At 39.1% G+C, this 16,493-nt stretch overlaps 1 protein-coding gene across 1 annotated transcript in view; it reads left to right on the top strand.

Annotated features, from left to right (window-relative positions):
- The window catches only part of LOC107584045 (forkhead box protein P2-like), an 89,776-nt gene that overhangs the window by 35,105 nt on the left and 38,178 nt on the right, over positions 1–16,493 (top strand). The gene's annotated exons all lie outside the window — the stretch shown is intronic.

The raw sequence follows: 16,493 nt of genomic DNA on the forward strand, positions 1-16,493 counted from the left end.
CCCCCCCCCCCCCCCCCCCCCCCCCCCTCTTCATAGCTACTCTCTCCAGTTGGTGATTACAACGGCACCCCCATCTCACGGCCTCTCCTCCCATTCATCATCACACCGGCCGTCTCTCTGTGTCTCACACACGCGTCTGATTGGGGTCAACCCCCCCCCCGCTTTCTCATTACTGACTTCTGTTTTAACCTGCACACTTCAGCGTGTGTGAGATCAGTGTTTGGTGGTTAACGCTGGGCCCTTCAAAAGTGTTTTTGTAAACTTGTATCAAAGCCATTATTGATAATAGTTCATATTTGTGAATTGTTAGTAGTTGATGACAATGATGTTTTATTATTATTATTATTATTATTATAAACCTATTGAAATATTAAACAATGAACATCTTAATTATAGGTTTATATTAGGGATGCACCGATATGAAGGGGGGGGGGGGGGGGACATCCAGAAATTACAAATTGCCTTGTGATCTTTTTTTGTGTTTTATTATTATTATTATTTATTATTATTAACAATTTTTACATTTTACATTCAATTTTCAGTGTGTGGCTATTTTTCTGCCAACATTTTCAGAGACTGTTTTACATTTGCTATACATTATATTTCCATAATAATCTTCTTATAGAAGAAGCATTGCAGCACTGTATGTTTTTTTCATGTTTCTGCAAGAATGGTGGTTAAGGGCATAGACTTCATTGATTTGTAGGCTGTTGTTAAATGAGCTTTTAATGTTGTTATATTTATAATGGTGTGTGCATACAAGAATGTTTGCATTGATTTGTGGATAATATGATGTGATATAATGGAACCTCTAGACGATTGTTCTAGTTTAATAATCTGTGATCGTATGGATTTATAGTGTAGTTAGCCCAGGGGCGTTTCCTCCGAGGAGGCAAGGGAGGCAGTGTCTCCTCAAAAAATTGGATGACAAAATGATCGATATTACAAACATAAATCGCAATTATTACTAAATATGGAATTAAAAGTATAAAAGTCACTCGTTTTTATGAAGTAACACTGTCCAACAGCAACACCTGCAGGTAAAGTTACAGCAGAGGCTTGCCTCCCTTCAGTCCATAGACTTACAACAGAGACCCATTAGCGTGCCGTGACTTTTCTAGGTTGTAACTGAGAATGAATGGAGGAAAGTCACGTGAGAGGAGGCAATGATCGGTTATGACCAAATGTGATTGGTTCATGCGATAAATCCCGCCTCTGGATTTCGTGCAAGCTCTCGGCCTGAATGAAGAAAATTATGCCGTTATTGACTAATTATAAAGTAAGTAAACAACTCTTCCTCTTAGATACCACTTCTTTGTGTCACGTCAAAATAAAACTCGAAATGGTCTGAAAACGTGATGACTGTGTCAGTTTTTAGTGAGCATTCAGTGTGATGAGATGAAAAAACAGCTGAACATCAGTTCACAAATAAAAAATATTTTTTAACATTTTACAATAAGGTGTCATTTAATGTGTTATCTAACATGAACAAACAATGAACATTTATTACAGTATTTATTAATCTTTGTTTACATTAGTTAATAGTAAAAATACTGTTGTTCATTGTTAGTTCATGCTAGTTCACAGTGCATAAACTGTTAACAAACACAACGTTTGATTTTAATAGTGCATTAGTAAATGTTGAAATTAATATGAACTAAGATTAAGAAATGCTGTAGAAGTAGGCTATTGTTTATTCTTAGTTCATGTTAACTAAAGTAGTTAACTAATGAAACGTTATTGTAAATTGTTTCCAAAATATTGTTCAAATTGTTGCTGCCTTTAGTTATTATTTTGAAATAAATAAATGTAAAAATGCCTAAAAACACTATGAAATGTATAATTAGTGTTAAAAAATATTAAATAAAATAAAAAATAATATTAATAAAGTACAAACTATAATTATATTAGTTCTCTTTTTTTATGTAATATTTAGTTAACCAGGAAAATGTGACAACATTAAGTGTAACAGGGACATATATATAGGCCTATCTATCTATCTATCCATCTATATATATATATATATATATATATGTATGTATGTATGTATGTATGTATATAACTGCCGCCTCATTTTAATACACCACTGCACGCCACTGAGTTAGCCGTACTCTGCTATTTAACTTCCTGTCCTGAGAGAAAGTTCTCTGTGGTATATTAGTAAAAAAGGGCGCCATTATAAAATCCACACGCCATGCATTTTGTCTTCATTCATTAGAATTCAATTATAGATTCAGCAGTATTTTATACTATAATACATGCCATTGGTTCTTGTAATATTTCTGTTTTTATTTATTTATTTATTTTTAGGTCAGTCTGCACTTTTTATTAGCCACTCTTCCACATGTATTCATGAATGTTGTGTCCAGATGCACAGGACATTGTTCAATTTATATTTTTTCCCCCTGCTAACAGCGATTTTTACAGGAAGCGGTGTGTAAGTCACTGGCCCGGTGTAAAAATGACAGCAATTAACCCGACATTTTAGCTTGAGGAGAATTTAAGATGAGACGCCTGACAGCCAGTGTCAGCCATATTTTCCCCGTCGTCTTCAGGTGTAAGAGCAAATGAAATTGGAGGTAGTATCGCAGTTCAGGGAGCTACTTGGGAAGGAGGTGTCCATGGAAAACGAAATTTTGCACTTATTTACTTCATTTTCCACAACGATTTTCCTGGAAAATATCCATAAACAGAAGCATAACCGAGAAAAAACACAGTGCTAATTGATATTCAATGAGTCTGACTCCATCATCACCCCACAAACACATTAACACACATGCATGCGTTCAGAAGAGGTGGGAGGGAGCGTCTCTAGGGGTCCATTGACTGTCATTCAGGAGGGGAAAGTAACAAAGTAACGCGGAGACGACACACAAACAGACAGTCTCGCTTCCGTCTCCCCCGCTGTCCACCGGGAGCTGCGAGTGCAACATCTTCAGGCAGGGTGATGACGGCTTTCGCCACTCATCAGCCAAATAAAAGCCCCTCTGATGCAAAGAGTGCTTTGCCCTTGAGCATAATTTAAAGCAGTAATCACCCCTGGAGTCTCTACCGTGCAGATAGCGAAAGCGAGGTGACTGTCTCATTTACACTCCAGCACAAAGAAGCTCATTAGCTTTATCACACCGGCCCGAGACTCCTCCACTACAGTGTGTAAATAACACACACATACGGTTTCACCAGAGCCACATTTCAGAAAGCTCTCACAAAGATTGGCGCTAGAAACAAAATAAAACACGTTTCGATGGCTTGACGTTGTATTTTACAGTTACCATTTCACTATCAGCAGACATCGTTTTGACATATAGAGGCGTGCTGCTTCTCGCGATGACACTGCAAGATATAAGCCTCTCCGTGACGGATGTGCATGCTTCGTTCCCCCCTAGACAACAGCAGGTATTATTCTATTATCGCCACTGAGCTCAGATCCTGGAGTGGTCATTTGTGTTTAGGCCACATAACATGTGGCTGTATGGAATTTACAGTGCGCCTGCAGTAGTAACTCCATTTCCCATCGGCCTCTCCAGAGACCGAGTGAAATGTCAAGCCGTGGCTTTGAAAGAGAGATTGAGCGAGGGACAGGATGAGGAGGGGGGATCGAGAGAGAAAGGAATGGAGTGAAATCTGCTGGAAACAAACACTCATGAACATTGCTCATGCTTGGGCGGCACTAGTAGTGTCATTGGGGGGGGGTCAAAGACGTGCGGGTGAAATGCACACCTTCAGCCTTAGAGTTATAAATGAAATGAGCCACGTTTGCACATTTAGGCAATAAGGGAGTTTTTTTTTTTTTTTTGTGGAACAGAAATATTTATATATTGCAAATGTGAACCTTTACCTTACCAGTGCTTATGTAGTCCATCTTGTTTTATTTTATTTTATGTTTTATAAAGTATTAATACATTATTTTACAGTTTTATGCATTTATACTTTTTATTTTACTTTAGAAATATTTACACTTTTTATGCATGTTATTGTATACTCTTATAAATACCCCTTTTTTAATGTATACTTTTTGTATTTTTAGTTTTATTTAATTTGATACCACTTTATTGATTGAATGGTGGAGAAGCCTGAGGGCAAGTGGGATATTGGCAAATGTTATGACATTTCCCTGATTCAGACTCTCCTTGTCCACGGCTCAATGTGTTAGCATATGGGCTAACCATTAGGCCACGACTCTGACCAGCCGCTTGTGTTTAGCAATTACATTTAACCTCTGTGTGTAAATAAAACTCCAGCAGTCGGCCAGTCAAGATCAATGACCACTTCACAGCTCATTTCCTGCTGTTTTGATGTTTTCTAACAGCCCTGCCTGCAGAAATTAACGGCACTGAAATCTATAACAGCCCTCAGGGCAGAAGCCTCCACTAGAGACAAAAGTGGTGTACATTTGCTCTGGATTACGGAATCAAACCACTGTTTCAAGACTGTGGAGCAGGTGCTTATGGGTAGAGTAGTTCTTTTCCCAAACCTTGATCAATCAACCGAACACTGTATTTCTCGAAGCAGGTGATTCAGAGCAAGGCCCCCGAGAGCGAGGAGTCTTGTAGAGTCGCCTTGAATTCAAACGCAATAAAAACATGGTGAGAAAACTGGAGCATCCTGAACCTCATCCTCCCAGTATCTCTGACAGCCTATGACACCACAAACCATTTAACAGAGCTTAAAAAGCTCACATATGCAGATGCCCGGCGTCTTAAGCTGACAACCAAGAGGCAGGATTTTCTAGAAGGCAGCTTTGGAGCCTTGTGAATTTAACAAGCATGTCTGGTATTACAGTTTCTCTCCAGTTTATCCATGAATAGTAACAAATCAGCCTGTGAAATGCCTGCCTGGGGATGTTTGTATGTGAAGGTTTTCCGGAACAAATATTAAAATGATGTAAATCTGGTTAAGGAGGTGAGGGCTACGATTGCTAGAGCTGTTCTCCCCCCCCCCCTGTTCCTCCCTCTTTCCCTCTTTCTATTTACTATGCACAAGGTAGTCAAATGTTGCCACTCTTCCACTTGAATATTTGAATTCCATAATGCTGGAAGAGAGTGAGCGGGAGAGAGATCATATGAGTGGCGTCTGGCCTGGCTCATAGCTCACTGCCCCCAGACACTGAATACATATGTAAGAGACCCTCTCAGCTTGCGGCTCTTCAGGGCTTTTCAACAAATGCTGTAAATAAGCCCATCCTCAGCTCGCAAATACACAAGAGGCTTTTCAAATGTACGCACATGTCACTTAGCTCAGGCTTGCAGGCTTTCTCAGTGGGTGTTATTTCTGGGGGCTCGTTCGGGACATTTTTTATCTTTAAACTGTAGGATCGATGCTATATCCCTCTCCATCACTGTCATTTTGGCCCAAACATCTCCATCATGAGCCAGAAATCCACAGAGAGTGTTAGCATGCACAAAAAACAAGAACTAGTGACATAAGCCATATTGTGCGTGAGAGGGATTGAGCGAACATGGCGATAAGGAAATGCTGTCGTCGTATGCAAAACATGAGTTAAGGTTGTGTGTGAGGCTTCATGCTTGATTAGACGCTAAGCTGATATTGCTTTCACGCTTAAATCTTCCAATGCTACTCCATTTCAATTGAAATGTGATTGTTATTGCTGGAGTTATTTACCAGGAGTTATTTGATGCATGAATTTGCCCGCTAGGTATTTTCTCAGTTGTGTGGCGACATAGGGTGCTTGTCTTGGTTTGGCTTAAAAGAAGTTGCTACTAAAGCAATTAGCTGTGATTTTTACCATGATTAAGAGGTTTTGGGGAGCTTTTATAAAACATTGGCAGCAGCAATATGATCAGATACTGTAAACCAATATTCAGAGCCAAGTATTGTAGTTAATTTGCTTAACTGCTTGATTTCGGTTGGTCAAATGTTGTCTGTTTTGATATGTGGCTCATCCAGTCTTATTTTATATCTCTTTTATAATTATATGTGATATACTTCATCTTGTATATACAAGTTGTGGTTTACAGTGCCAGGCATGCATGTTTTTAGATTGTGACCTCTGTCATTTCTTTTAATGTAGATCGTAGTCACTTCTTTTTAACAGCCAACGTAATTGTCTAGTTATGGTCAGACATGTTATGAAGGGAGTGATGATGCTTTAGGGATGTTCATCAAAGTGTAGAAAAGGGGAAAAAAGAGTGAGACAAAGAGGGGGGATTTCTCTCATAGTCGAACTAAGTGAACGACGTTGTGATGAATTTTCTTGTTAGGAGAAATTACACCCACTAAGTTGAGTTACCTCAGCATGAAATTGAAAAAGAAGCATTTCTTGGCCATTTCCATTCTTGATTCAATGAAAGATGTAGATTAGTTGTTGGGAGTGGGAGGGAACTACAAAATATGACTTCACACTAGGTTTGTGAAATAAACCTCATAAAAGCCATATAGGCCCGTCAAAGGGTTTGTTTACGGTAGCGAGTGTAGTCAGGCAGTTAGCCGTCTGATTATAGCAGATGCATGGCATGTGAATACACCGAGCCGAAGTGTTTGAATGAACACGTATGTTTATCTCCGTATTGAATGCATCTTAATCGCCGCACGTCTAGGGGTATGTGTAACAATCCATAGCTCTTTGTAATCAGCCTGAAACCCTTCGAACAGATCTGTTTCTCTCACTGAAACGTTGACTGATAGGCTCCGTGTGTCAGGAGGGAAGATAACTCTACCCCAGCTCAGCTCACTCAAAAGGTCAGGCACGCACTGTAATTGGAATATTCACAAGACAAACGCCACAGATCGCTGGCACACGTAGCCGGGAGGACCCGGGGCCCCAGCGCTCCGTCAGCGGGGAAGATTGACGGAGATTCATTGGCCCACCACCAGCTAGATGTAACGCTATTAACTCTGCTGATCTGCAGCGCAGCCTGACGCTCATTGAGATGGGCTGGGAAGATCCATCACCCGGGCTGAATGGACTAGAGGCCCACCGCAAACTAATGACAGTTGAACACTCAGGTAAATGGACTGAAAACAATAGTTTGTCTTCACCTGGAGTGGCTCGTGCTCTTGTAACCCGATTACATTTTGTGGTGATCATTTTTCCTGCGCTATTGAAAAGCGATAATGTCAGAGCACCATTTTTGAGCTTCCTTCAGCACGTATTTTCCAGGTGGAGGAGAAACCGCATATTGTTCCACAATGTGCTGTCTGTGGTTAGTTGCACGGTAATCAGGGGTTTGTGCTTTACATTGAAGGTCACAAAGGGGCCAGTCGACCTTGTGGGTAACAGTGTAAGAGCTCGCCGTGGACCACACATACACACTCAGACACATACTATTGACTTTTAGAGTGCTGCCAGGTGGGTGATCAGGCGATATACTGTATACAATTACCTAAATGAGGATATATCTCATACCTTTAGGTGAAGCTACTATACATACTAACCCTAATATACGCCTAAAAGAATGTGGATTTGCATTTTTAGAACTTTCCTACCTGGAGTGCATATGTATATGTTTTGGCACGGGACCCGTGCAGTTTGTTTTTCATCGTGGTCGTGTGTATTGCTGTTGAGACCCTGCACAAATACTTCTTTTGTCAACAGGACTGAGAGATTGGCATCTCTTTCCCCTTCTGCAGAGAGTCTACGCTTTGCCTCTAGCTGTGTACTCTGCTGTCTGAGCCTCTTAATAAGTTCTTGTCAACAACGCTATGCGAGCAAGTCCATTTGCTCAGCCTGACAAAGGCTCTGTGCTATTCTTTTCCTTCTTTTTCCTCCGGCCTCACTCTAAATGAAGTGTGGCGTGTGCTCTCTCTCGCCCCTCAATGCAACATTTATAAAGAGGTATTCCTCCGACCGTGGGACGCTCAGTTGCGTGGAACTGCGAAAAAGAGATGGATCATAATCACTTGCAAAAGAAGCCAAGTGCATCGAGCACATGCTAGGAAGTGGGGGCTCGTTCACCGCTTCGCTCTTCCTTTATTTCCTTCGCTGACCTGCACTTGCTGGCACGTGTTGATGGTATAAGTGAAAAGCAGTCTCCTTTCTTGGTCGTGCCTCTGTAAGGAAGGCAGATAAAAGGCCCAGTAGAGTCACCTTATCTAAACCCAGATGATATACAGCAGTTGAAAGCAAGGGCTTTACCAAAGCCTGCCGTTGAGAAGCAGGGAGAGATCGAATTTCATAAGTAAAGGAGCCAGACAGAGATGTGGAGAAACAATGTCTGAGCTCTCCGAGAGATACAGAGGAGGGAGAGGTACTTGGTTTCAGAACTGATCTATGATGCCTCTTTATGACGTTTATGCATCTTTAAAATGAACTGCATTAGATTAATTATACCAAATTGTAAAATTTTCTAAATAAAATGTGAGTTGTTACTGTGCAAATTGTACAGTTTTTTTTTTTTTGCCACAAATATTTTGTCCACCAGTAAAAAAAAAAAAAATCCAAAAAGAAATCCAAAAGAATCCAAAAGAAATGGCGTGGCTCAATAAGCAAATGTACGTATCTTACATTTTTTGCTTTTCAACTATTATTGCAAGTTTCTCGTGAAAAGAAAGCTTAATAATTAGAAAATTTTAGGTTTAGATGTGTAAATATATACTTTTTAAATATTTTGATTTTTAGAATTTAAAAGTTTTTAATAAAATTATTATTCACTCTATATGAGATCGCTGGCACACGTAGCCGGGATAGACAGAGTTTTCCTTTAGCTAAAGCCAGAAAAGGAAGAATTAATTTACAATATTTGTTGAGGCAAGTGTAATGTTGGCAGTGCAATTTTAAATCTTAGCTAACCTAACTGAGCAAGCATAAAAATCCTTATTGTTGAATAGCACACCTTTCCTCAACGATCTTCATGAGTGAAAAGTACCTTTCATGTTTGTAGCATAACATGTCAAAGTTTAAAACTAGGGTTAGGAATCATTCAAAAATCACTCTCAGCAACAGTAATAGTGATGCTCATCTTTGCAAAAGCAACTAATTAGAGTAGAAATTGTTTTTCTCTTGCTCTTCTTCATTTCTACATTTCTATGGGATACAGATGCTGTTTTCAGTACGGAGCCCCTGCCATCTAATTTCCTCCACAGGTTGCTGGCGATACTGTAAACTATTATACGTGGTCCAGTGAAAAAGTGCAGCGCGGATTTGCGAGAACCATCCATAACGGTGTCTGCAGGAGGCGGGAAGCATATGAATGTTTGTGGTTGCAGTGAACGGTGGAAGCTGACTCTGTTTGGCCTGTTATTGCTGGCACTGTTTCCACAACGAGGGCCATGCACTCACACACACACAGGCACACATTGCTGTTGTCTGCGCATACACACTCACCCTGATGGGCCGGACAGACTCGTGTTTTGTCTCCTTGCACTTGAAAAAATAAGTGTGAGGTTACACAATGAAGCAGATCTCTGTTTTCTTTCTCTCCCTCCCGTAAATGCCCGGCTTTCTGGGGTAGAAATGAGCGAATTCATCTCAAATTCACCAGGGAGGGCTGAGCTATGCCTCTGTGTTTACAGTGGCAGAAAGTTAATATAAATTTTCATCAGAAGGGGAAGTTTACACGTATGATTCTATTTGTCCTTCATTATTAGCACCTGAGACTGGGCTGGGGAAGCATAATTGTCTACAGACACAGGCCAAATAGATGCAAGGGGAAGGCAAATAAGCACACCCCAATATAATTTTATGGTTGTGTGTTACAATCCCTCTCCATGAGATCCTTAATCTAGAAAATTAATAAACAAGCGAGCCAGGGAGACGGAGATGTGAGGTGCGGAGCGAGGAAAGACAGGAACTGCGTACGAGAGATTGAGAGGAAAAAGCTGGAGAAGGAATGAAAGGAGAAAAAGAGAGAGCGCAGCTCACAGAAGTCCATTGTTCTGCCGGTTAGCTCGCGCTTGGCCCTGCAGCTGAGCGTCTCCACGGACCGGCCCGCGAGCTGCACACGCCGCTGATTTATTGAGTCATACATAAAAACACTCATTATTCCCATATCCTTTTCTCTTGTCTGAGAAGTATAGCGTTTGGCTGAGGAAAAACACTGTCTGTATCCACAATAACTGAGATCTCTCTCTCTTTCTCCGTCTCGCTCGCTCTCCTCTCCTCATTTTTTATTTGTGTCGGCTGCTGGAATGGATGCTGTGAGCACACATCTCGTCCTTACTGGACATGTTGTGTCTTGGGCTGTTTTCCCACTTGAGTCCTTTTTAAAGAACTAAACGCAGACCTCACTAGTCAAAGTCATTTATTTGTTACATATGCACATGGTGGATAGACAGAGTTTTCCTTTAGCTAAAGCCAGAAAAGGAAGAAGAAAGTTGAAGACTAAAACAAGCAACAGAACAAAGGGTGATGTGTGTTACTTATAAGTAAATCTAAAAAAATCCAAGTGAAAGTGTCAAGTTACTAATAAAACAAAAACAAACTAAAAAATAGCGGAATTACCTTTGCAGTTTTTTTTACTAATAAATGGTATCTTTCTTTCATTCTTTCTTTCTTTCTTTCTTATGTTGTTTTAATAAATTGAGTTTTTAAATTAATTTTATTAATTTAATTTTACTTGGAATGATTTTGAATTACTTTTATTATTATTATTAATATTTATATTTAATATAAATTTTTTTCAGTTTAACGCGTAAAAAATATTTAATGCAATTAACGCAGGGGCGGGGCCAGGGTTCGCCACTCCTCTCGCAACTACTGTTTCTGTCACTTTTCTCTTGACAAGAAGTACGATCACATCAAACATCAAACCGGAGACGTTTCAGACGCGTGCCAACTCCACTTCAGCGCCAGGCGCGAGTCAAACGAGCGCGAAAACGGTACTGTTTTCGCAGTGTGTGTGCTTCAATTGCACGCACAAAGATACCAGCGCGCGCTTTTAGCCTTTATCATTTCCAGGACTTAAAGCTCTCCGGCACCATGCCGGATCTCCAATGTACGGCGTTTGGCTGCGGGGAAGAAAAAAAAGATAGTCGTTCTACATTTAAAAACACTTGTTGATATCACGTTCAAGTTCATGAGTTTGCCTACCAATGTATGAGAGGAACACAGCTTTCACTCTCAACCAAACTAACATAACTAGCCAATCAGAAGTTTTTGCTTTTATAAACACGAGACGCGCATTAGTATCCAACTGAGTCGCAGTTGATGAATGGAAAAGAAGCCTGGGTCTCGAGTGCGACACAATGAAAAAGCTGCAAGGTGCAGTGGTCAAAGATTTCCATCTAGCATAATCTATATTTACATAGAAAAGCTATTAAAAAAAGCAGCGGAGCTTTGTAAACAGCTCAGAGTAATCATGTCATCTCCATAAGAAAGATATGATTGCCAGAACAAATTTACCGGGATTTTTGAAAAGGTCCTGTTCACACAGGATCTCTTAACGGTAATTTACCAGTAAAGACTGTATGTGTGAAAGGGGCTAAACTCTTCCTCTGCATATGCGTTGAGTTTGAGTTGCTTAACGTTCATCTGGGAAAACTCGCTTGATTTGTAACGTAAATCATTTAAACCTATGCCAACACAGGAGAATCCATCAACATTTCTAAATATGCGATTTATTGTACATCACGATTTCAAAATAAAAGTTTCTTTGCATGTGGCCAAATATTAAAATGGATTAAATGGATTTAAACGTTGAATCGCATTAAACCGCACCAGGCCGTTGGCGCCCTCTGCAGGTATTTGTTATAAATATAGGCCTATTACATTATGTATTTAAAGGAACACTCCACTATTTTTGAAAATAGGCTAATTTTCCAACTCCCCTAGAGTTAAACAGGTGAGTTTTACCGTTTTTGAATCCATTCAGCCGATCTCCGGGTCTGGCGGTAGCACTTTTAGCTGTAGCTTAGCATAGATCATTGAATCTTATTAGTCCGTTAGCATCTCACTCAAAAATGATGAAAGAGTTTCGATATTTTTCCTATTTAAAACTTGACTCTTCTGTAGTTACATCATGTACTAAGACCGACGGAAAATGAAAAGTTGCGTAATATAGGCTTATTGGAAGTTACCTAGCTGGGGACTATCTTCAGGCGCTGCATAATATCATTGCGCCTGCTGCACCCATGGTACAGCAGCAAAGTTCCTTGATTATTACACCGGAATGAGAGTATAGTTCCTAGCTATAGCAGCCTAGAAAATCGCAACTTTTCATTTTCCGTCGGTCTTAGTACACTTAGTACAATCAGTTTGAATAAGGAAAGCGATAACTTTGCCATAGTATCCTTTCAAATGTTAAAGTTGCCACAGTCATTGCGTTCTTTGCATGTGCTGCACTTTATTTGTACCATTTTGTTTTATTAGTTTATTTATTAGAATTTGAAAGATAATAACAACATTGATTGATAAGTGAGATCTGATTTTAGTCCTTGAAAGCCAAAAAAGTAGTGCAAGTCCTTGAAAGTCCTGGAATTTCATTTTGCATTATCTGTACGAACCCTGTTTAAGTTACCAGTTCTTGGACCATTTGAATGTTTTTGTTGTTGTTAATTGAACTGAACTGTAGTTTTATGTCTTTGTATATTTCCTATTTTATATTAATTTCCTAGTATTTAATTTACCATTATTTCATTTGAACAAAACAATTTCAGAAATTTCATGTTTATCATGTAGATTGTTGGTCATCTTGTACCCTGTCAAGGACAAAGCAAACCAGCAAACTTGATATCAAAGCATCCTAAATGTTACATGTGTTTGCACCATATTGTAGTGAGTAAACATTCTTGGTATTGCTGTTTCAAATATCCCACCATACTCCGTAGTCTGAGCTTGTCAAGGGCTAATGGCAATGGCAGATACGCACCAGGCCGTTGGCGCCCTCTGCAGGTATTTGTTATAAATATAGGCCTATTACATTATGTATTTAAAGGAACACTCCACTATTTTTGAAAATAGGCTAATTTTCCAACTCCCCTAGAGTTAAACAGGTGAGTTTTACCGTTTTTGAATCCATTCAGCCGATCTCCGGGTCTGGCGGTAGCACTTTTAGCTGTAGCTTAGCATAGATCATTGAATCTTATTAGTCCGTTAGCATCTCACTCAAAAATGATGAAAGAGTTTCGATATTTTTCCTATTTAAAACTTGACTCTTCTGTAGTTACATCATGTACTAAGACCGACGGAAAATGAAAAGTTGCGTAATATAGGCTTATTGGAAGTTACCTAGCTGGGGACTATCTTCAGGCGCTGCATAATATCATTGCGCCTGCTGCACCCATGGTACAGCAGCAAAGTTCCTTGATTATTACACCGGAATGAGAGTATAGTTCCTAGCTATAGCAGCCTAGAAAATCGCAACTTTTCATTTTCCGTCGGTCTTAGTACACTTAGTACAATCAGTTTGAATAAGGAAAGCGATAACTTTGCCATAGTATCCTTTCAAATGTTAAAGTTGCCACAGTCATTGCGTTCTTTGCATGTGCTGCACTTTATTTGTACCATTTTGTTTTATTAGTTTATTTATTAGAATTTGAAAGATAATAACAACATTGATTGATAAGTGAGATCTGATTTTAGTCCTTGAAAGCCAAAAAAGTAGTGCAAGTCCTTGAAAGTCCTGGAATTTCATTTTGCATTATCTGTACGAACCCTGTTTAAGTTACCAGTTCTTGGACCATTTGAATGTTTTTGTTGTTGTTAATTGAACTGAACTGTAGTTTTATGTCTTTGTATATTTCCTATTTTATATTAATTTCCTAGTATTTAATTTACCATTATTTCATTTGAACAAAACAATTTCAGAAATTTCATGTTTATCATGTAGATTGTTGGTCATCTTGTACCCTGTCAAGGACAAAGCAAACCAGCAAACTTGATATCAAAGCATCCTAAATGTTACATGTGTTTGCACCATATTGTAGTGAGTAAACATTCTTGGTATTGCTGTTTCAAATATCCCACCATACTCCGTAGTCTGAGCTTGTCAAGGGCTAATGGCAATGGCAGATACGTTACTAGTTAGTTTCAAGTAAAAAAAATTTTTTGTTTGCCAAATAACCCTGTGTATGTGTCCGCCCCCCCAACCCCCGGAAAAAAGTTCAGGCTCAGGATTTTTCTTTGCTTTAACCCCTGCATTTCATATCAAAGAGCTAAATAATGTGCATGCAATGTCGTGGTCAGCTAAGTCATGAGGTTACCAAAAAGGCGATTTAAAGCTGCCTTAAAACTGTGCAGGCATGTAATATATTTTATATGAGCCACATTTAAGAACATGCCTCTGAAATGGTTTTCAAAACTGTCCTGGTGCAGCCCAGCACTGTCTCCCTCATCTAACATACCCGATTCAACTCGTCAGTTCATTATTGAGACTTTAAGACCTGAAGTGAGTTAGAAACGGTAAAGAGAATTACTTGTTGGGTCTTTCCCAAAAAGACTCATGGCTGTATTCGATCAAAAGGGTGCTTCTACTAAATACTGAGCAAAGGGTCTGAATACTTAGGACCATGTGATATTTCAGTTTTTCTTTTTTAATAAATCTGCAAAAATGTCAACAATTCTGTGTTTTTCTGTCAATATGGGGTGCTGTGTGTACATTAATGAGGGAAAAAAATTAACTTAAATGATTTTAGCAAATGGCTGCAATATAACAAAGAGTGAAAAATTTAAGGGGGTCTGAATACTTTCTGTACCCACTGTATATATAATTTAGAATTTAGTGATTGATAACTTCAATTTCTGTATATTTCTGCTGTAGGGCACAGGTAGGCCTAAATATGACATTTATGATAATGGGTTTATGTGAAGTACAGGTAGGCCTAAATATGACATTTATTATAATGGGTTTATGTGAAGTTTGTTTACTGAAGTTTACTTAAATTAGAAGTCATAAAAAAAGATTCCATTAAACAAATATTAAAAATATACTGTCTTTATGTTGTTTGTACATTAATCTGAAGATTTAATGTGAAATAATTGCAATATAAAAGTATATTTAAAAACTTTAATATTAGGTGGGATTAATCGCGATTAATCTCAGAAAAAAAGATTTTTCGATTGACAGCACTAATAATTTTAGGTTATTATTATTATTAAAAGTAATTGTCATCATCAATTTTCGTCATGTCTGTCTTTCTTTCTTTCTTATATATTGTTCTAATAATAAACTGAGTTTTTTAAATACTTAAATTGTATTCATTTATTAATTTGTTAGATTTTACTTGGTATTATTTTAAATTATTACATTTATTATTATTGTTATTAATTTGTATCAAAAATGCATTAAATATTAATACAGTTTTAGGTTATTATTATTAAAAGTAATTTTCATGATCAAAAATACATTAAAATATTATTATTAATATATTATAAGTGTTGTAATATTAACTGGAACTTGTTAATTACTGGAAAATGTAACAACTTAATCACCTGCTTCTTCTCGTGCCATCTGAGAATGTCTACGTTTGATGCTATTCAGAGCTTTCACATAAAAACAAAATGTAACATTTCCAGGTTGCTAGTTTGAACTTTGTTTGTCTCCATAGAGCCAAGTGCAGCTTCAGTCTTTGGAGCTCAACAAGGCCGCCCGTAAGCCCTGGTTCACTGTCGACTGGAGCGCTAACACAGATCATAGCTATGGATGACCTTTGATAAAGGCGGTCTGTTCCGCCCTTGTCAGTCAGCCTCCTCACAACAGAGGTTGGGACATTGTCCACAGACTGACCTACTGCTGTTGTGTGTCCAAACGGACCTTTAACGTGTTCAGCTGTCATTCATACTGACGTGCATGTGGCGCCCAATGTAGGGCCGCTGCAGGGCTGTTATGTCCTCAGCGCACGTCTTGTTTATGAAATCTGTGCCTGGAGCGACGCTTTCTATTCATGAGTGGCTTGGCCCCTCATCAGACCCCTATGTCCTAAACACACGTACATAACAGATATGGTGTCAATATTTTGCTGTCGAGAGTGGGGCCCTATCTTTGCACAGGCCGCGCAGACCACCGGCCAATCAGCTCTGTTTGTTTGTTCAGCTTAAACTGTTTGTCCTTTGTTTTTCGTGGCAGCCGACTCCTGTCGGCTTGATAAGGGGTTATGCTCTCTCGCTCTATCTCTGTCTTGTTGTGCGTGTTTTCCATAAGCCGAGGGTTGACGTGCCCTCTGCGACTGCAGGTCCGGAGATCTTCTGAAGCACAAAACTTCCAACGAAACATGTGTGGCATTCTAATCTAGAGTTGTTCGGATAAGTATTGTGTCTCAAAAAAAACATTATGATTGAATATTAAAGACATTTGCCAAAACACCCCACCCTTGTGGACAAACATTCTCAACAATCCAGATTAATTCACCATGTTTCCGTTCTCAAAAAAACCTGCTTCCCTTAGCTAGTTTTTCACTTTAACAGTTGCGACTCTAAAAGCTCGGTTCAAGTGCTGATCCTGGGGAACGAGGATGCGTTTGTAATGATGTGCCAAGCTGCGACTGGCTGCTAATGCCTTTCATGCTTGTTTTAGAGCTGGGAACGTTGCGATGTATTCCTCATTACCCCTGTGTTAAGTCTAAGCACAGACTGCCTGGTGAAAGGGGTGAGAGAGTTGACA

Source organism: Sinocyclocheilus grahami, unplaced genomic scaffold (assembly GCF_001515645.1).
Source record: "Sinocyclocheilus grahami isolate Dianchi unplaced genomic scaffold, SAMN03320097.WGS_v1.1 scaffold56.1, whole genome shotgun sequence".
Lineage (NCBI taxonomy): Eukaryota > Metazoa > Chordata > Actinopteri > Cypriniformes > Cyprinidae > Sinocyclocheilus > Sinocyclocheilus grahami.